Raw genomic sequence first — 21592 nt, forward strand, 5'->3', positions numbered from 1 at the left:
AAGCCTTGCCGCGCAAACCCAGAACGGGGACAAATTCTCCATTCTTCCCTTTAATTTTTTAACAGGAAGGGCAATGGATTTAAATAGAAAAAGACTCGGAATCTATTTTTCTTTTCTAAACGAAGCTGACTATTTACCATTATATTCACTGGGGACTTTTCAGTTTTCTTTGTTTCATTTCAACTGCAATAGTAGAAAGCAGTTTGATTCAAAATTTCAGTGTTGTATACTCATTATGTAAGTAAATTAAAGAATATATTTGTACAGAAAATCACCATTTTTCCTTCTTCGACGTCTTGAATTTTCTTATTCTGACAAAAACAAATGAATGCTTGTTTGTCCTGCAAAGTTGAGCAAGCTGTAGACTTGAGAGGGATAAAGGATTTTGTTTTTGTGAATCTCCACCAAAACTGGCAGCCTCAGTCCTGCTCATGAATCTTTTTAATTGGCAAAATACCCCATTTTAATTAGCATATGCACAGTAACATTAATCCACACGTCTTCTGCTCTTTAGCCTTTTTTGGTAGAAGCAGAATTCTGTTCTTTGCCTCAGTAGCTTCTTTACTCCTAAATGGTTTTATCACTGATGTTCAATCCATCTAAAATTCTCTGAACATTAGTACTTACTGACTTGTTATATATTTCTTCTACAGCATTATTCTACTAGATGTGCTAAAACAGAGGAAGAGAAGGCTTGGATGATATCTGTCAAACTTATTATGTATGATTCCGTTTTAGATAGCTTTTAAAGGAAGAAACAATAGCATGTAGCAATTTACGGTGATTTTTGAGTTTGCTGATCTTTGTTGTAAGATCCTAGCAAGAAAAAAAGACACAAGTTAAAAAAACTTGTCCATGATGGAAGTAAAAAAAATCTCATTCTTTTACATTTTGAAAATAAGAACATAGAAGGACCATGACTATTGCAATATGTTTAAAAGGGAAACAAAATTAAAGCTATAGAGAGTAAAACAAATTCTGTCTTAAGGACAAAAACAAACCAAACACCTTTGCTGGACAAGATGCTAATCCTCACTGTCTGGAAAATTTGATTAGGTAGCACACGGAGTACTGTGATTGCAGAATAGCACTGCACACCTGGAGTCGTGTTCCATAGACTGGTGTTTGTCCCTAGAAGACCATAAACAGAGTCTATGGCAAAACCAGATATGTTCCTCATAACTGTCAGACTTTATCTTGCTCTAGAACAGAAACTGCGAATAATGAAAGACAGAAACAGAGTGATTTACAGGAGGTATGTATTCAGGTCTAATGAAGAGGAGAGTAGTCTTGTAGAGTTACTGTATATAATACAATAAAAGTATTTGCATTGGAAAACAGAAAAAAGAGAAAAAAATTTATTGCTCTAAGGCAGCTGCATTCCTAGTATTAAGCAATGCATTCAGATACACTTAATTATGAATGCTGAGTTTTGTATTTGTATCACTTCCAGTAATCTTTTCTTGTGCCGGTGAGGCAACAGAAAAAGCACTGGATGTGTTTAACTGAAAAAAGTACTGTGTAGTTAGGCAGAAAAGACAAGTGCAGTAAAAACTGTTGTTTCAAAAATAGTTGATTAATCTACATCTGTTATCTAAGAAGAGACTAGAACTCCCAAAGCACAATTCATCTCACTCAGTTTATATTCCAATTTTAGGAAACGAATCATACAAAAAGGGACAGTTATCAGTTAAGTTAAAAGCAGTCTGCATTACTATCCTTTACTGACTATTCAAAATTTTGATGGTTAGGCAACAGAAATTATACTTAAAATATCAGGGGGTCTTCACTTTCCCATGACTAATATCTAGTTTGAACTGTCAATTGTCCAGTGGGAGTAATGTAACAAAAGAAAACCTAATCCTATTCAGTATAAAATTATCAACCAGCTAAAATCAGCAGTAAGTTTCAGAAAATGGAAAAGGACTTGGGAGTGAAAGGGTGAGAAGGAGGTGGAATGTCAGATCAAAGAGCTTTAGGTATAACCGATACTGCAAATTTTTACCAGTAGCAAATAATACTGGATAATAGTATTACATAAAGTGTTCTTCAAAAAGCAAGAAAGAGGTTTCTTTAGTTCCAATTTAAATATGTATTTCTTTGATGTTTCTGTGGCATGTCAGACTACAGCATAAAAAGTAATATGATCATTTGGTCAGTTTAATATTATATCAGAGGACTTCTCAATAATATGGGGTTTAGGTCAGGCAGAAAGAAAATATCAGCAACATTAGTACCGGCTACAGCATAAGAAAAGGCAGAAGGCATAAAAAAATAGCATGATCAGACATTTAAGATGATCATGTGACCATTTTCAGTAGTTGTTTTGTTTGGATATTGGGATTTTTAGTTTGTTTTGGTAAGCATTTGTATCAAAGAGAACAGTTTAGTGAGGTTACACAGTAGTCTGCATTAATTAAATTGATAAGGAAAAATCCTTCTTAAAGTTTTAATATGCATACTTGACTTATAAAGAGGAAATGGAGATGTCAGGAAAGTTTGCTTTATCCACATTCAGTCTAAGACACAATCCACAAGGAAAATATTGTAATATATTATATCCTTTTGCATATTTAATTTTTCAGAATATTTGGGAGACTCCAACTTTAGACAGATTCCAGGATGAAATGTATCAAATGTCATTTTAGAAACATTCTAAAAAGGTCCAGTATCATAAAAGCAAAAATTCTGAAAAAATGTCATACTAAGTTCTGTATTCCCTTATAATCAAATAAAAACTTTTATTTGAGTTTTGTAGATTTTTCTGTTTCATTTCTTCTCAGTTTAGTACTATAAACTGGAACAAACTGGTCTAATAATCTGGCCATGAAACCACAATATATCAAGCAACAGCTATGCTATCAGCAAAAGGTACCATTCTTCCAACCCCATCCTGTATTATGTTATTTGTATTATAACAGATATACTCTCTGACAAAAATGTGGAAAATTTATTTACGCAACTGATTTCCATAAGCAGGATGATTTTGCTGAATGCCCCAAACCGTACTGCACCAAACCTGTGTAATTGCCACACACTATATTGAAAAGATCTGAAAAATGTGTGAGCTATGCACTGGATGCTTAGACAGATGTGCTGACCGTCATGCTATTATCTAAAATTTATCTCTTTCTGCAGCTTTTTTTCTGTCTGATATATGGGGCAGAGTCCCATCTCAAGTAACAAACAAACAAAAAAAAAAGAAAGCATGCACACCCTATTGTTTTTTAATTAATAGATTTGGTTTAGAGAGATTTGGTGCAAATTTACACAGTTTGAGCTGCAGCAGTCTCACATCTTTCAACCAGACTTCTAGATCTTCCTGTCTGGCAGTGACAGATGAAATCTGATTTCTGTTCTACACCAACTTTGCATTGATATAGCCCGTATTTGGATGCATGATGAGTAGTATAGTTACTGTAAATTTTTCCTGTGGGTTGTAATTGGGGGTGGGAATGCTTGAAGATTCTTAAGTGCAAGGAGGAACATAATGGTGGAAACACATCGACACATAAATAAAATGAAGTAAGCTCTGCTGAGAGGCTGAGGGTTCTGGGCTTGTTCAGACTGGAGAAGGGACAGCTTTGAGAGGAGTTTGTTCCCAAGCTAGCAGGGTGAGTCATTTTGCAGAGCTACCTGGAGGAAGGATGAGAGTAAATCGGCATAAGAGTGGTTCAAACTGGGAATAAAGATAAACCTTTTCCCCACGTGGACAGGCAAGCAATGGAAAATGCTGCTCAGAGAGGTTATGCAGTCTCTGTCCTTGGAGGTTCCAAGACCCAGCTGGATCAAACTCTGAACAATTCTTTCTGATATCAGAGCTGACTCTGCATTGCACAGCATGGTGGATTAGAGACCTCCTCATTTCCCTTCCAACCTGAACTACCCTATGATATTATGGTTTAGCTTCTACCCATTGATTTCTTCTATCATCTCTCCATTTCATATATTTGTATAGGTGTGGAGTCCTGGTTGGACGAGAGGGGATATAGTTTGGTGCCGTTGAGCAACCCAGGCTTTTTACCGGAGATAGACCTGAAAAGCAGTGAATGCAGAACACTGCTGAGAAAGCAAAGTGGCGAACACGGAATGCTGGCACAGGGGGAGTGCCGCACTGCCGTTTCGTGCCTCCTCGCCGCTTCCTGCCTTATCGTCACTTCCGCATGAAGATGAAGCTCTGCACCAGTCGCAGCGAGTTATAGCAATTTTGCCCATATATGGTTAAGGGTAACTAACCAATCAGAGGCTGTAATTGTTTAGCTATATAAACCCTGTTTTGCTGACTAATAAAGGAGAACGATTTTACCCATACTGGGATCGCATCGTTACTGCCGATCCGGCTTCCCACTCCAACAATTGGTAGCAGAGGATGGTTGATTTCCCTGCAGAATCTCCAAGACTGCAGTAAGCAGAGAGAGGAGGGGAGTGGGAAAAAACCGGTTGGGAGAGGTGCTGCCTGGGTGCATAGTTGCAGGGCAGACAAGTACAGCCACCTCCCAGAGAAAAAACGGGCCCGCCGGTGCTGCCTGGAGCAGACGCAGTTTAAGGTGGAGGCCGGAGCCGCAAGCAGGAAGCAGAGGCTGCAGCAACTTTGCTCGTCGGTATTCTCTCTAAGAGAGGAATAGAGGCAGCGGCAAAACAACTCGTAGAGTTGATTAAGTTGGGGCAGCGATTGGGTCACTTTGTGGATACCTGACTACTGTATTGTGTCTCGGAATGGCAAAAGTTGGGAGAGACAATGTGCAAAAAGACAATAGTGGGAGAGGAAAAGGAATAAAAGGAAATAAAGGCTGTCCGGGATCTTTGGCAAACAGTATTAGAGACTTTAAAGGCTATAAAAGCGGAACGGGAGGTAGCGTGTGCAGCAACCCGAATGCTAGCTCCTGAATCCAGAAAAGATAAAGCGCCTAAGCCCGGGACATTAGTACGGGTTTTTAGTCTACCTGCTGTAAAAGGGATGACTGGGACTAACTGTAGGTCGGTTGCCGAGATCCAGGCGAATGCGGAGTGTAATTGGGACGCTGTTGGAGGGGTGGGGGTCTTGCCGGAAGTTGCCGTTAGAGAGACTAAGCAGAGAAATGAGCCTCATCCGGAAGTACTGCAACCCCCAGGGAGAGGGGAGGAGTGGTTAGTACCGCCCACAGAGGGGGCAGGGGAAGAAGCACAGCCTACAGCATCGGCCCGTCCTCTCTATCCTCCGTTGCCACCTCAGAGCGAGGCATCTCCACTCTTGACTCCCCCTAGTGGTGAGCGAAATGAATTGCAGGAAAAGGGAGCGCGTGATCTTTTACAATCGGTTCTACAGCGTCTCCAAGAGATGAACTTACAGTTGCAGCATATGTCAACCACCGCTAGCTCCCCCAAGCGAGAAGATGAGGTTTCCTCTCCAAAATGTTTAATCAGGCCTCCAGCTTCGGACAGACCTGGCCGCTGGAGCAGTGTCATAAGGGACGTTATCCTGGATGGACAGTGGAGTGTTGCTACCAACATAGGAAGTACTCAGGCATTAGTCTGTCCTGTGGTACAGGTTAATGGTCATGGCAAATGGGAACCACATGACTGGAAGATTTTACAACAGGCCCGTAATACCATATCACAATATGGGGTGAAATCTGAGGCCACTCGACAAATTGTTACCTGGATTTATTCTGCTGATTTGATGTGTCCATATGACTGTCGGAATTTAATGCGATTGTTGCCAACCCCTACTCAGTTCCTATTATGGGGGTCGGCATGGCAACAACGGGCTATAGATGAGGCAGTGCGACACCAGGACCAGCGAGACCCTTATTACGGAATAACAGCAGAGACACAACAGACAGCTTTGCAACACATTGTGCAGAAGCTTCAAACAACCTGGACTGCTAGACGACTTTTAACCCTACCTGTCTCCTTGCTTTTTTGCAAACATGAAAAATCATCTTATGCCCTTGTTTGTCAGTGGAAAAACAAGAAAGGGGAGACACAGGACTGTGTAGCGTCGTCGAATAGCCCTGATTCTGCCACTGACAAGTCTGCTAAGGGCGATGATCCATTTTACATATTAGAATGGGTATTTTTAAGCATGCAGCCGAAAACTAGTATACAGACACGGTCAGAAGCCATAGGGGAACTAATCAGAAAAGGCAGGACGCGGGTAGTGGAAATGGCAGGACAGGAGCCAGAGGACATCAGTATACCTGTCAAGGCAGCAAACTTAGAATGGTGGCTGAGACATGCCCTACCCATACAGGAAGCCCTATTAGGCTATGGTGGGAGGATACATTCCCAACAACCAAAGGGGAAATTGTGGCAAGTCTTGAAGCGTAATCAATGCTTTGAGAAGCCCAGAGTTCAGGAGAAGCCGCTGGCTGAAAGGGTTACAGTATACACAGATGCAGGCAAGAGGCTGCGTAAGGCAGTCTGTGCTTGGCAGGAGGGGGGCCAGTGGTGTCATCATACGATACAAGGACAGGATGGGGATTCGCTGCAAACCTTAGAACTGACTGCCGTGGTCTGGGCCTTAACTAATTGGCTAAATGAGCCTTTAAATGTCGTAACCGATTCCCTTTATGTGGCTGGAGTGGTGCCACGGGTAGCAGATGCCTTGCTTAGGGAAGTGGTTAACCCTGTATTAGGTAAATTATTTATCCAGTTGCAGACTCTACTGTCTCAATGGGCCGCGCCTTGTTGTGTCATCCACGCACGTAGTCATCAATGGGATCTGGGACTAGGGCGTGGTAATCAGATTGCTGACAATTTAGTTAGTCCCGCGTGCCCTATGCCTCCAGTAGACAAGTTTCAGCAGGCCAGACAGAGTCATGAAAATTTCCACCAGAATGCGAAGGGCCTGCGAAGGCAATTTGGGCTCACAGAGAATGAGGCTCGTTACATTGTACAGGCCTGTCCCAAGTGTGGAAAGCAGGGTCCAGGAACAGGCCAAGGGGTAAATCTAAAAGGACTGCAGGCACTTGCTCTATGGCAGATGGATGTTACACACATCCCAGAATTTGGGCGACTGAAGTATGTGCATGTTACAATAGACACCTTTTCAAAAATGATATAGGCTACTGCTTTACCTGGGGAGAAGGCGCAACATGTTTGTAAGCACCTGCTTGTGTGTTTTGTGGTGCTGGGAGTGCCTGAAGAAATTAAGACTGATAATGGACCTGCATATGTCAGTCAAAAGCTGAGATCATTTTTGTTGACGTGGGGAGTTAAGCACACCACAGGGACTGCACATTCTCCAACAGGGCAGGGACTCATAGAGCGTACTCATCGTGTGCTGAAAGACTATTTAGACAAGTAGCGAGGGGTTGAAACAGAAGTGCAACCAAGGTTGCATCAAGCTCTTTTTACGTTGAACTATTTGTGCCTTATGGGTGATTGGGAAGCACCGCCGGTGGTTTTACACCACCAGAACCTAAGGTTCAATAGCACAACAACTCTGCCGCGGTTTAAAGTAATCTATAGGGACCCGACTACTGGAGAGTGGGCTGGACAAGTACCAGTAATCTTTAACGGTCAAGGATATATGTGTGTTTCCACAGATCGCGGTCCAGTCTGGGTGCCTAGCCGAGCCGTGAAGCCTGCTTTGAGTCAACAAGGAAAGTTAGCCGAGAGGCAACAAGCAGACTCTCATGAATAGAGCAATCGAGTAGAAATAACCTGAATCAAGGGAAAGATATATGAGTGGTCACAAGGAGATACTTGTCACCAATATCAACTGTGACGTTTGTAAAACCTGTAAGCCTTGGACTTTGTGTATCTGTTACACTTGCCAAGGACAGTGGTGGTGTACCTAGTTATAATGTTGGTCATTTTGCTAACTATAGTACAGGCAAATGTACGAAAGAAACTCAGGTGAGTAATTGTAGTGCAAAACTCATGCAAGGTCTAAACCGTACATTACCCTGGGATCCTCAACAGTTGAACTTGCTAGTGTCAATGAGAATTGGTAACACAACCAAAAAAATGGACTCTCAAACAGCACACCAACCAGATACAACAAAATCAGGGGTTTTTGGACAGATTGCTCACCTCACTCTTGGGTAATTTGCCCGCTTGGCTTAAGGAGTTAATTGTAGAAGGTTTGTGTATATGTATTGTGTTGATTGTTGTTGGAATTATAATGTGTATTTGCTTTAATTGTCTTATAAAAGCTCTTTCCAGGATGATCGACTGTACCTGGCTTGCTCAAAAACAAGAAAGGGGAATTGTGGAGTCCTGGTTGGACGAGAGGGGACTTAGTTTGGTGCCATTGAGCAACCCAGGCTTTGTACCGGAGATAGACCTGGAAAGCAGTGAATGCAGAACACTGCTGAGAAAGCAAAGTGGCGAACACGGAATGCTGGCGCAAGGGGAGTGCCGCATTGCCATTTCCTGCCTCCTCGCCGCTTCCTGCCTTATCGTCACTTCCGCATGAAGATGAAGCTCTGCACCAGTCGCAGCGAGTTATAGCAATTTTGCCCATATATGGTTAAGGGTAACTAACCAATCAGAGGCTGTAATTGTTTAGCTATATAAACCCTGTTTTGCTGACTAATAAAGGAGAACGATTTTACCCATACTGGGATCGCATCGTTACTGCCAAACCGGCTTCCCACTCCAACATATAGGTGCATCATGTGAAGCTAAGAAATAAGTGGATTTTGATGTGATGTAATCTTTCTCATAATTTTTATTTTCTCCGCAGGGAAAGAAGGAAATGGTCAGGATGATACAGTTTTCATGATGCCTTTCATAGATGTGTTGAACAAAAATAGATCTTAGATTTCATATATTCATTTTCATATTTTAAAAATGTTTAAAAAGTTACTGTGCTGAAGTAATTCACTAGCATTTCATGGAATGAGTAAATTGAGTAAATGGAGATGTTATTGCACAGTGGTTACTCAAGTAATAGTCAAAAGCAAAGATATATACGTCTAGGAAGAAGAATAGCAAGTCTCATTTTCATGTGGAAAGACTGGTGCAATGACAGGAAGGATCAGTAAGACTTGAAAAATGTTTTATTAAGGAACTTCTTTTTTATTGAGAGAAAAATTAATGTACTTAGAAGGGAAGAATCCAAGAGTTTTGGACACCCATAGTTCCTTGGGTTGGTGTAGAATTATTGATAAATCCCTGTAGCTTTACATTCATTTTGTTCCATAGTCAAAGATGTTTACCCTTTCGACATTCCTCTCTTCTTTATGGGTGCTTCATCAGTCTTAAATATTTTGTTTCCTGAATTTCTGTTCTTGTTTCTCAAGTGAATTTATGAATTGTGCACAAAAAAAGAAGCTCCACTTAAAACCCAATAATGGAAGACTTCTTGGTCTCAGTCCTCCCATAGAAGTTACCAAAAGGATGAACAGTCTGTATCTAGAAACTTTATCTTCTGTGATGCAGAGTTAATACAAGATAAATAAATTATTTGCTTTAAGAGAGGAGTGATTTAACACATCTTTTCCTAACTCCAGTCCTTTGGCATGTGTAAGAGCTGTATCTGAAGTATACCAATATAAAAAAATACACATACATGGCTTCAATTAAATATTACTCTTATGTTTATTCTCATATTATTTATAGGTACAATATTCACAACTCTCCTTTTTAGTGCTTCTGATATTCTTCTTTGCTGCACATGCATACCTGTCGGCACATTAACAGTAAAGGATTTTCTGTTGCTTGTTAGTACTACCTACCCATGCATTATATACATCTTTTTGCCTCACATCATTGAAGAAAATGCTTACCTACACATGTGTAGTATTTAATTTTTGTTTAATTTATTTAATTTAATTTTTAATAAAACTGAGTTTCTGGCCAGTCATAGTAGATACTTGGTCTGATTTCCTTCCTTCTTTTTGCTAAATATACAGTTAAAAAAAAAAAAATAAAAGAAAAAAGAATAAAGAAAAAAGAACAAAGAAAAAAAAGAAAAAAGAAAAAAGAAAAAAGAACAAAGAAAAAAGAAAAAAGAACAAAGAAAAAAGAAAAAAAGAAAAAAGAAAAAAAGAAAAAAGAAAAAAGAAAAAAGAAAAAAGAAAAAAGAAAAAAGAAAAAAGAAAAAAGAAAAAAGAAAAAAGAAAAAGGTAGTGATTGCTTGTAGACTAGAATATTGCAAGAGAAGCCGATCAAAAAAGACAGCGGAAAAACAGTGAAAATCAGAACTCCTTGTCAGATTTTATTCTTGTCCCCTTTACAGGTATAAGTAGACTTTTTTCTTCCTAAGAAGAAATATAAATATTCATCCTATTTCGTATTTCTATTTTTCTATTAGCCTGTTGCACCGTGTTGAATATGTTTGGTAACCAACTACATATTAAGGGCATCTGTCTTTATTTTCCTTTATAAGATTTATCACAAAGAACTAGAACTGGATATGAGCTATAACTACTGCTACAGATAAAAAATCCTTAGGTTCTTTGCTCAGGAAAACCTACATATTTTAATTTCTCTTCTTTTTAAGCTTGTGATAGAAGAAAACAACTCTTGAAGGCAAATCCCACAATTTTAATTCCAGAATTTCCCTGAGAAAAAAATGCAGAATACTTTCTACCATGTTGGAGTGCACTGGGAGGCAGTGGCTCCCGGTAGTTAGGGCACTAGAGGCTTCTGATGAGGACAGGAGGACATGGCCTAGCAGCCAGGGCCTGTCCCACCACCCCAGCTGGAGAACTAGCCCAGCTGGAAAGCAGGGAAGGCCAGAGGGCACCAGTAGCAGCCCCAGCCCTGGGCATTGGGCACTGGCCCAGTGATAGGGATTGGCTGAAGCTGGGCTGGGACATGGGCCCACAGGTGGGCCTAGCACCCATGGCTGGGCAGGGCTCTGGGAAGCTAGAGACTGGAACTGCTGTGGAACCACTGGGACAGGGACAGATGGCTCTGGGACATGGGGGGGGCGTATGGGTCTGATGGACCCGAGGGAGGTTAAATGAGCCTCAAGAACTTGATATAATGCAGTAAAACTAGAGACATTAATAAAAACAGAAAACAAGCAAATAAGTTTTTCTCTTTTCCTTTTCTAAGAATTAATAATTCATTACCTTATTCATCCAAATACATGCCAACTTCATGTCTCCTTGTTAGATATAAATAATAGGTCATTTTTAACAACATGAATTTTTAACATTTTTGCTTTATTTCAAGTACAATTGTCCAAGTTTGGAGCCTTGAAATTCTATTTGTTTGTTTCAAGAAAGAAGTATATATGGATCTTTGTCAAGTGCAGAAAACCAGTTTTATTTGGCATTTCATATTTTACTCTCTACAGCAACCATATGTAAACATGTCATAGCAAAAACGTAGGTCAGAAACACATAACCAGAGAACTAGTCTCATTTACTTGCTTGCTACTACTTAATCCCATTGAGCAGGACAAAAAATCCAATCTGTTGTGCTAGTGCAGTCATGAATACCATATGTAATTATCCACTATAAATAGAAACATCAATTTTTCAGAAAAAAAAATCATTTTATCACAATTTCTTCTCAGTTGAATGTTTTTCTATAGTAGGATCTAAATCAACACTGGCACAATGTACATCAGATGGCTCAGAGGGAAAACAGAAGAATGAGAAAAAGCTAATGGTAGATGATGTGAAATGAAGAAAACGAACAGCGCAAATGATATATTCATTGTATTTGTCATGTTCATGAAGTTGCAAATATCTTGGTCCAGTAACTAGTGAAATTATCTTGGGTATAACCATCAATCTTAAAAATGACGTGACTGAAAAAGCAGGGTACTTATAAAAAAAATCATTAAGAACACTCTTAAAGGGCCTTTTTCTAAAGAATTTACTAGAAAAATACTAGAAAACACAAACAAACATAAGAATGAAGTGTGTATTGTCTTATTCCAGATGGCATTAGCATGATCCTGACAGGTTACCAGTAACAAATGTTTTCACATACGATGTGAATATGTTATCTCCTAAGTAAACCCTTGTGGGTTAACTTTCTCTTTATAAGAATGTGTCTCATGGGGAAACTGCAGCTAGTTTTAGGAACAACTGATGTATATTGTTCAAAATTTGTTTACAGTTTTGTCTGCAATTTTGTATTGAAGTAGACATTAGCCAGATAATAGTAGTTAACCATTACACTTATGAAATCTCAAAAGAGTAATTATGCAAATATTTTATAAAATTGGAAATGTTATAATTACGAGTGTGTGAAAAAACATTCAACAATGTTTCTTTAAACTATATTTGACGTTTTTCCATTGTTAGTAACTGAATTTTCCCCAAAAATAGTCTTCTGCATAATCGAGCACCCAGAAATATGTTGACAAAATTAGCACAGGTCACCTTATATCAGAGGAAATAGTTCACTGTTGTGAGGCAGCCCAGAGAAACTCACCTGGCCTTAGCCTCCCCTTTCTATGTTCCTCTGATTTCTACAAGAAGGAAGTTTTGCTGCATAAAATAAAAGGTCTTGTATTCTAAGACTTCAGAACCATGACATACATTGTAGCTTTTACTTCCATGCAATTTAGATGTTTAAGCCAAGAACTGAAATATATTTTCTCCATTGGTAAGAAAACATTATAGAAACTTTTGCAGTTACAACAAAATCCAATTCAATTATTGGCAAAAAGAGTAGTCAAAAATATTGGTAACAACTTACAGCTCGAAGCTTCTATTAAGGCTAATGAAACCAACGACGTGAATTTACAAAGTACTCTCTTCCAGAAGTGTAACAAGGAATAATGTGGGCTTTGTGCTTTGATTACAAGTTCTTTTGAGAATATGACAAAGACCTCAAGTTAATTTATGTTAGTTACTAATCAGAAATTTCTGTCTTCAGTTAGATTTACTCTTACACCAGGCTAGACTGAAAACAAGCTTGAAGTTTGAGGCTGTCAGCAGAATAATCTCCACCACTATTGATTTATCTGAGAACAAAAGAAGAGATAATATGCAAGAAATATCTGGCAACATATGGCAAAATTGCATACTTACAAACTATGATGTCAATAGAAATTAGAGCAGATGATAGTGGCAGAAATGTGGCTTTGAAATAGTTTAATATGTTCAAATAGTATACAAAGCTTAAAGACTATTTAAATTGTCTAAGACCCATGCAGTTTGGTATGAGATTTTATTATCTCCATTAGCTATGCACAGTTAAGCAGTCATATCCTCTGTCTTGTCTGCACAGACTGTAAATGAAGACTAGAGCTGTCTAATTCTTCATGACCACTGATTTATACTGTAAATTTTATTTGACTACTTCTTGTGGGAGAAGGGAATGAGTCTTTATGTAATTAACTAATGTAATTAACTAATAGTTGAATAATGAATATGATGTTAGAAAGGCATTACTCCTTTTCAAAAGTAGTAGAAGACTATAGGAGGCAGCAAGGATCCCTTCAGCATCTAGGTGTTCAAAAAAAAACAAACAGAAAAGAAACTCTTAAACTTGTAGTTTTGATGGAAAAAGAGAGGGTTCATCAGAAGCAGAGAAAAAGAAAAAACATTTTTCAGTGGACTGGATGATTTCAAGGCATATCTAATCTCCATTCAGACTTTTTGTATAAATTTACATGTCATAGCACTTAAGAGCAAAGCTTCCTGCTTGGCATGGCAAACATGAGTCCTCATTCTGGCTTTAATTCACTCTTTAGAAAGCAAAATTCATGGGTGTATCTAACCACTACATTCTTAGTACTCATAATAAAAGTGCTGCAGTCATAATAAAAAGCCATCAGTTTTACTTAAGAAACGTGGCATTAATGAATATAATTGAAAAACAAGTCCAGAAGGAAGTCTAAAGCTGAATTTGGAAGCCACTAAACTTTGATACACTCTGAGCAAAAGGACAGACATGGAAAAATCCTACTGAAATTTCTGTAGCAAGGATTGTGAATATGTTTCGGTTCTCAGTTTGAAAAAGTGTAAGGGACTTCTACTGGGACTGCAAGTCCTTTTGTTGCAAGAACTGTTTCAGCATGGACCAAATGAGGTTTTTTTTGTCATGTTAGTGATATCAGGTGCTTAGCACAATGCTTTTTCATTACTGTAACTGGGCATTTTTCAAGTGAATTTACTAGCACAGCAGATCACAATAGCATTGAAATGCAGAATGCTTTATAGTCCTAACAATACAAAGTATAAGAAAATTATGTTCAGGATCTATACAGAAGCTGAATTTCTATTTTTTCTGTCTGTTAGTATAGACACAATCATGGCAATAAAATGCATTAAGTGTATACATGTGAATGCTTTGAAGATTTACTTTCATGTTCACAGTGGAAATAACAAACTTTCCCCAATGGGAAAATCCCAATGGGATTAAGATCTATCTCTATTACCTCTTAACTGTGAAAACTGCAGCCCTTTAAGATACATTATTATTACAGCCTGAATAGGATTATTTGGAAAGATAGTACAAAAAAATAAATTATTACTAAAATTAAATTAATTCATTAATTATGACCCTTGGAATGGACATGTTATTGGAAACCAATCTGATTCTCTATCTGGTCCTATTTATCAGGAATTTCAAATTATTGAAATTATGGTATTTGGCTGTCTCATTTTTTTTTAAGATAGAGATAAAAGCATAAACCTTGAACTTTAATACTGACTGAGTAGCATTGCACAGGTACTTCTATCAATGAGTGACTGAAAACCTTTTTTTTTGGACCCTAGTCTTTGTCTTATTAAACAGAAGAAAAAAAAATTAAAAAAAAAAAACACCAAAAAACCCAGAAGACTCTTGGTTATTTCCTAGGCAATTTTATATTTGTTTGACACTTAATAAAGCTTATTCTTGAAGTTTTCAATACAACATGAGAGCATGTGGGGCAAACATTATCATAAGCGATCCTTAAGAGATAAAAAGATCTAAATACAGAACGAACATCTAAATATCCCAGTGTTAATGGTAATATTCTATATTTCAGTTCATCTCACGTAACAATTATACCTCTGTCATTGAATTCTAACACAAAGCTAGTAGTTCTAAATTTCTTTGAAGTTAATGGAGGGGAAAAGGGAGTCTTTACTTTGTAGAGTGTCTTCTTGCATATGTCTACTTTTTTCCACTGACTGCGAATGGATCTCAGCTTGGAAAACATATCTACATTTATTTAGGCCAGTGTCAGCTATAAGACCTTCAATGTAGCCAAGATGCTGTCACACCAATATAATAGTTACCTCACTGTCATATACCTGATTTATAACTCTTTCTTTCAATGTAAACACTCTTAGCAAGTGGTAGACACTGAGTCATTCCAAAGCACTTGTGTACACTGAGAAATTTTGATATTTAGAATTTTTGAATTTTGAAAAAAGATAAAACATGTTCTCAACATATTTCTTCACTTTGTGTAAATCAGGTCACTATGTTGATTTTAGCAGTGGTATAAAAATGCTATGAAAATTGTAATTCTACTTCTTTGAGTTTCACTTTCGTTCTCTACTTTTAAATTGTGTGCTTGCTTGTCTGTTTGCTAGTTATATCCCCTTGGCTCCATTCTGCTAATAAGTATTAGAACAAGCAGAGGTCAATGTAAAGCAATAGTCCATAACTGATGTGCAAGGGACACTGGTAGAGATGAACCTGACAGTTCAATAAACAGAGCCTTGAACATAATCCATTTGACAGACTATGAGCAGAAAAAACATATATCCTATTTTCTATAGTGACACTACTCTGAATGTGTGCTTTATTGTTGCAAGAATAGTCTCCCATAAGATTTCCTTCATCTAATTATGGGTGTATTATTGTTCAATTTTCAGAAACACCTTTGAATTTTTAAGTTCTAAGGCAAGGCCACAGCTCTGGGTGACAACAACAGAAAAACTGCTGTCTCCTATTGAAAAGTTTGAGCTTTCAAAAATTCAGTTTTTAGTGGAGTTCTACATATTATAAAAGGCATGTACTTCACTCAGGAAACACCAAAGGCCAGGGGATTTATATAACCTATTATTTCAGCTATCTCAAAGTGATTTTGAGAGGTCATATATAGCATCATACCCCACTGAAATCTTAACAATCTCAGATGTCAACTCCTTACATTTTGTCTGCAAAACTCCAAACTCCACTTTGTAATCAGCCATTAACTGGCTAATTAGTTAGAAATACAAATTCATCTTCATTGGAATTATTCTCGATTGGCATGCATGGAAATGGAATAGAAAATATGAGCCTACATGACCTGCTTGACTATTCATTAACCCTAAATTAAATTTAAACCACAAAAGTGTAAAATTAGACTGTTATACTGCATTTTTCTTATTTTTAACAGTTGGGTGAAATTACTGGAATTCTGCTTCGGTTTTAAAACATTTATTCTAATTTTATTTTGAGAAAATCATAAAATCATAGAATGGTTTGGGTTGGAAGGGAACTTGAAAGATCATCTAGTTTGACTGCACATGCAGGGGGCAAGTGACACATTGCACTAGACCTGGATGTTCAAAGCCCCATCCAGCCTGACCCTGAACACTTGCAGGGATGGAGTATCCACAACTTCTCTGGGCAACCTTTTCCAGTCTCTCATCACCCTCATTGTAAAGAATTTCATCCTTATATCTAATCTAAATCTACCTTCTTTTAGCTCAAAACCAGTACCCATTGTTCTATCCCTACAGGCCCTGGTAAAAAGTCTCTCTCCATCTTTCTTAGAAGCCCCTTTTAATAAATAAAAGGCCTCAATACAGTCTCCCTGGAGCCTTGTCTTCTCCAGGCTGAACCCCAACTGTCTCAGCCTTTCTTCACAGGAGAGGTGTTCCACACTTCTGATAATTTTCATGGCCTCCATCTGATGAGTTTATATGTTCTTGACTACATCCGCTCTTTACTGTGCAGTACCTTGCCTTCACTGTCTTATGGTCATGACATGGTCGCACATACATGTATATCAAAATCATATATGTATGCACAAACTGTTGTGTTTGAATGAAAGAAGAGGTTTGTTGATATTAAGAAATGTTTAAGAAAGGGACAATTGATTTTTCAGTTGCCAAATATTACTAATGGAATATCACATGCACAGGAGGAAGCTTTATCAGATACAGTGGATTTATTTGGGGAAAAGACCAGTACAACCATATTTAAAAATATATCACTTGTAGCAATCTCTTGGGTGCTGAGTGAAATTAAGAGGAAAAAAAACAGGTTATGAACCTAGCTAAACAGTAACTTGTCACACAATATAGAAAATTAAGCCAGTAAAGTTCACTACTTAAAATAAAATTCCATGCCAGTTTATAAAAAGAAGTATGCGCCTGGAAACAAAATTCAAATGTTTTGTCACCAATGGACAAGCTCTCAATACCCTCCAAGATCTGAAAATCAAGTCCAAATATGCCCTTCACAAAAGGTCTGAAATTAGTTCAACAGAGGAAGTCACAGTATCTCCAAGTAGCCAGAGACATATTTAGCTTGAGAACAAGATGTGTGTACAAAAGCATGTCTGTGTTGTACAGCAGCTATGATTCTGCCTTTATTTCACCCTAATCAGTGGTATACTTCCAGAGAACGATCTTGGAGTATAACACAGTTGAGCTGTTTATAAATAATTGCATATAGAAAAAGCTGCCTATTTTGTATTTTAATGTTTGTGAATATTATAGGAATAGTTGCAGGAAAAATTAGGCTAACTAAAGAACTAGTTGATCTTGTCCATCATCTCCTTAAAGAATATTAATGAGTCAGTGCATGTTTTCTCTCTGAAATTTGGACAAATACATAATTTATGTATTTCTGGTTTTAACCATATACTAGAGCTTTTTTAGCAGTCGAGATTTGCCCCTTTCTCTCAGCTAGTGTCACAGACAGACATTAATATGTTGTCTGTGTGGACTTCAGAGGTTCTGTTTTGACTTGGTTTGTAGCCACTGAAAGAGTACTCAGAAGGCCCTTACAAAATGGCCCATTCTTTAATCCAGGTAAATTGAATGGGATCATCGTCACGGGCTGCCAAGTCTTTTTAACTCTGCTTCTGGTGCTGAGCAGAATAGAGTTTAACCAAAAAAAAATTATTTGGAGCCTACCATTTGAGCTGTGGTAATAATGGTTTAAATGCAGCTGATATTTATAAATTCATAATAAAACAGATGTTTGGAAATAAATGAGAAGCTTTCCAGCATACCACAGAGAAATGTATAAATTATTTTGTGCCTTCTAGTTTACAAGCGGTTTCTAATAGTAGTTAAACATGATATGCTAAATTTTTTTTAAATAATTTATAAATAAATCACAGAATCATTTCAGGAACCTGAAATGGAACCTCTCGAGATCATCTGGTCCAATCTCAATGCTCAAGCAGGGCTACCTACAACAGGCTGCCCTGGATCACGTCCATTTGTGTTTTGAACATCTCCATGGATGGAGCCTCCACAGCCTCTCTGGACAGGCTGTGATGTTTGATGACCTTCACAATAAAAAATTTCAAATGTATTTTCATGTGTTCAGATAGAATCTCATGTATTTTAATGGTGACTATTGCCTCTTCTCCTGGGTACCACCAAGAAGAGTCAGACTCAGGCACTTACACAAATTGAGAAGATTCCCTCTAATCTTTCAGTTCTTATGTCCAGGACGAAGAGCCCCAGCTCGCTCAGCCTCTCTGCACATGAAAGAAGCTCCAGTCTCTGCCTCTTTACCATTTTTGTGTCTGTGCACTGGATTGGTTCCAGTATGTCCATATCTTTCTTGCACTGATGAGTCCGGAAATGGACACTGTAGTCCAGACGTGAACTTCCTTAATGTTATCTTTATAAAAGTGTTTTATGTTTTATAATAATTTCTTTTTGTCAAAGTATTCACAAATTTTTCATATCTTTATTTTTATTGCTAAATCTTAAATGAAAATTGGGTGAGGAGTTTCTATTTTACGTGTACAATATACAGGTGACTGAGACACAACTACTTTTAAAAAATATATGATTGAATATTCAGAGTAGAACAAATCAATTTTCACATTTTATAATCCTCACATAGTTTTATAGCATTCCCAGATTGGAATTAGAATGAAAATTCTTCAAGAATGTATATGGTAAATATATATAGTATTATAGCTATTGACTCAGGAAAAAAGTAGAAAGCTGAAAGCAGTTGTAAGTAGTATGCTATTTTGCCTTTAAAAGTTTGACACACTACTTACAATAAATCAGTGAATAAGTCTATCTGCTTTATATAGACACACTATACCAGCTCACAATATTTGGAATCCATGTGATGACTTTTATCATATGAAACACTTTACTACACATTCTTTTTCAAAGTAAAGATGGATGTTTTATGAACTACTTATGAAGTTTATGACAAAAATATTTGATTCTTAAATATGATACATGACCCACTGCAGTTACTAAAGTGCCTTGAGGTTCGTTTGTACTTTAAAAATAAAACTGCAGCAAATCAAGTTTTCCCATTAATGCTCTACAACCCTACAAAAGTCATTGAGCCAGGGCAGGTCTAATTGACATTTAAACAACTGGTGGCTTCTCAAACTCTGTTATTTATGCTCTCTGCAAGCAACAAGAGGACTAAATTTAATAGAAGGTGTTTGGGGATCTTAAAGGAACCTCTGGAAGGTTATTTATCTTGTTCTACAAATAGGTACCAAAGATAGGCAGATAAACCTTTAGATGTGCTTGTGTTTCACTGTTAATGATGAAGGGAGCTTAGATTTTGCTGTAGTTGTTGACACTATTTAGGAAGACTGAAGCAAGTAACAAGATTTCTTGTTGTTTGCTATGCCATCTCTTGAATTAATATTACAAATATTAATTTAAATATTATAACAGTTACTGATGTGCAAAGACCTAAATCACAGTGTCACATGAAATATTATGCCTGTTAAGCTGTATCCCACTTATTTATCTGCTGTTCTAGGAATTGTTACCTTTTCTGAAGAAGATACCATAGTGAACCTGTGTTGCTGCTATATGACTTTTTTCCTTACTGGAAAATTTAGAACACTTCACTGAGGGTGTTTACTCTGTATTCATTTTTGCTGCCTCTGTAAAGATGGCTTTCCTGTTGCTTTTACCAATAGCAGTTCACTGAGAACTTAGTAGATACTGAAGACTTAATTTCTGACACCCCAGAATCTTAGAAAACTTTATACTACCGTACATTAAGGAAATGAAAAGGCTTCTTTGCCTAACCGTTAATGGTGGGCCATATCTACAAAGCTATAGCACTTCACATCCCTTTCAAATATTACACTGTACACTACAACTCACAAAATTCTGACTTGACAGACAATAATAGGCACTGAGCTGACAGTGAAAATAAATCCCTATTACACAGATAGTGTGCTCTAATGAGCTGCATAATCTACATACTTAACTTCCCAACCCCTGAAAATTGTGAATTAGACAACGGTAATCTTTGTACAGATAGCTAGGCTTTACATTAGCTGAAACAAAATGTGCTTCAAATTATTCAAAGATATTTAACTTCTGAAACAGTTCTGTAAGACTAGATTTATCAAATTAGGCAATAGCAATCAAAGTGTGTGATTGCTCAGAAGTGTGCACCCTATTAAAAAGTTGCTTGATATTTCCAGTGTGGTGTTTCTCACTGGCTACTATTGGCTATTCCATTGCATAGTTCATTCGTATACCACTTGGAGTTGCAGCAAAATTACAAATGCAAAAGACTTGAATACAGAATGGTATTTCACTTCAAAAGACATTTTGTCTAGAAAATGCTTAAGCATCCCTCTTTCTAAACAGCTAGCAATGTAGTTTGCTAGTATCTTTGGCAGCCTACATTTTAATGTACATCTGTAGAACATCAAGACATGGCAGATGACAAGAAAGGTGAAAAATTAAATAAATGTTCCACAGAATCACAAGACTGGTTGATGTTGAAAGGTGTCGTGGTTTAACCCTAGCCAACTAAGCACTGCGTAGCCACTGGCTTGCTCCCCCTCAGTGGGAAGAGGGAGAGAATCAGAAGAATAAAAGTGAGAAGAGTTCTGGGTTGAGATAAAGACAGTTTAATAGGTAAAGCAAAGGTAAAGCAAAAGCTGCGCATGCAAGCAAAGCAAAATAAGGAGTTCATTCACCACTTCCCATCAGAAGGCAGGTTTTCAGCCTTCAGGAAAGCAGGGCTCAACCACATTTAATGGTTACTTGGAGTTGCGTTAATTTGGTAGAAAATAAACCCCCTTGCATTCTAACTCTCTTCAATGGAGTGAGAGGCTAGGTGCAGCTAGGTTTAAATTCTGAGTGATGTCCAATTTGACTCTACCAGTCCAGTCACGTTTAATATGTGTACTAAACTACCACGATTCTGGATATACTAATAGTGGTCTGCACGTTCTGTCCAGTCGTGCTCATGAACTGGCACGGCCGTGTTTGGTCATGTTCAGTGAGAAGCTGTGACAACTGGATACTTAAACAGTGCAGTTTGATTTGTGAAACACGTTTGTAGGTTTTTTGAATTGCCAGTGATAGTGACTGTCTGCAAGAAAACACATGCAAATATAAAACGCATGAAAAGGTTATAAATAATACAGAGTGGCTATAAACATTAGGGAGTAACTCTCTAGAGAGATTTCTAAGTTTTCTGAGAAAAGCGCTTAGTTTAAGTCTCACCCAAGGCATCCCAAGGTGGGGGAGAAGCAAAGCTTAACTGGTGGGCCAATCCCGCT

The 21592-nt window shown here is 37.8% G+C and overlaps 1 pseudogene; it reads left to right on the forward strand.

The window, feature by feature from the left end:
* The first annotated feature begins 4873 nt into the window (after positions 1–4873).
* LOC142361495 (uncharacterized) overlaps positions 4874–21592 on the forward strand; it is a 45057-nt pseudogene continuing 28338 nt past the window's right edge.

This window comes from Opisthocomus hoazin, chromosome 5 (genome assembly GCF_030867145.1).
Source record: "Opisthocomus hoazin isolate bOpiHoa1 chromosome 5, bOpiHoa1.hap1, whole genome shotgun sequence".
Taxonomy (NCBI): domain Eukaryota; kingdom Metazoa; phylum Chordata; class Aves; order Opisthocomiformes; family Opisthocomidae; genus Opisthocomus; species Opisthocomus hoazin.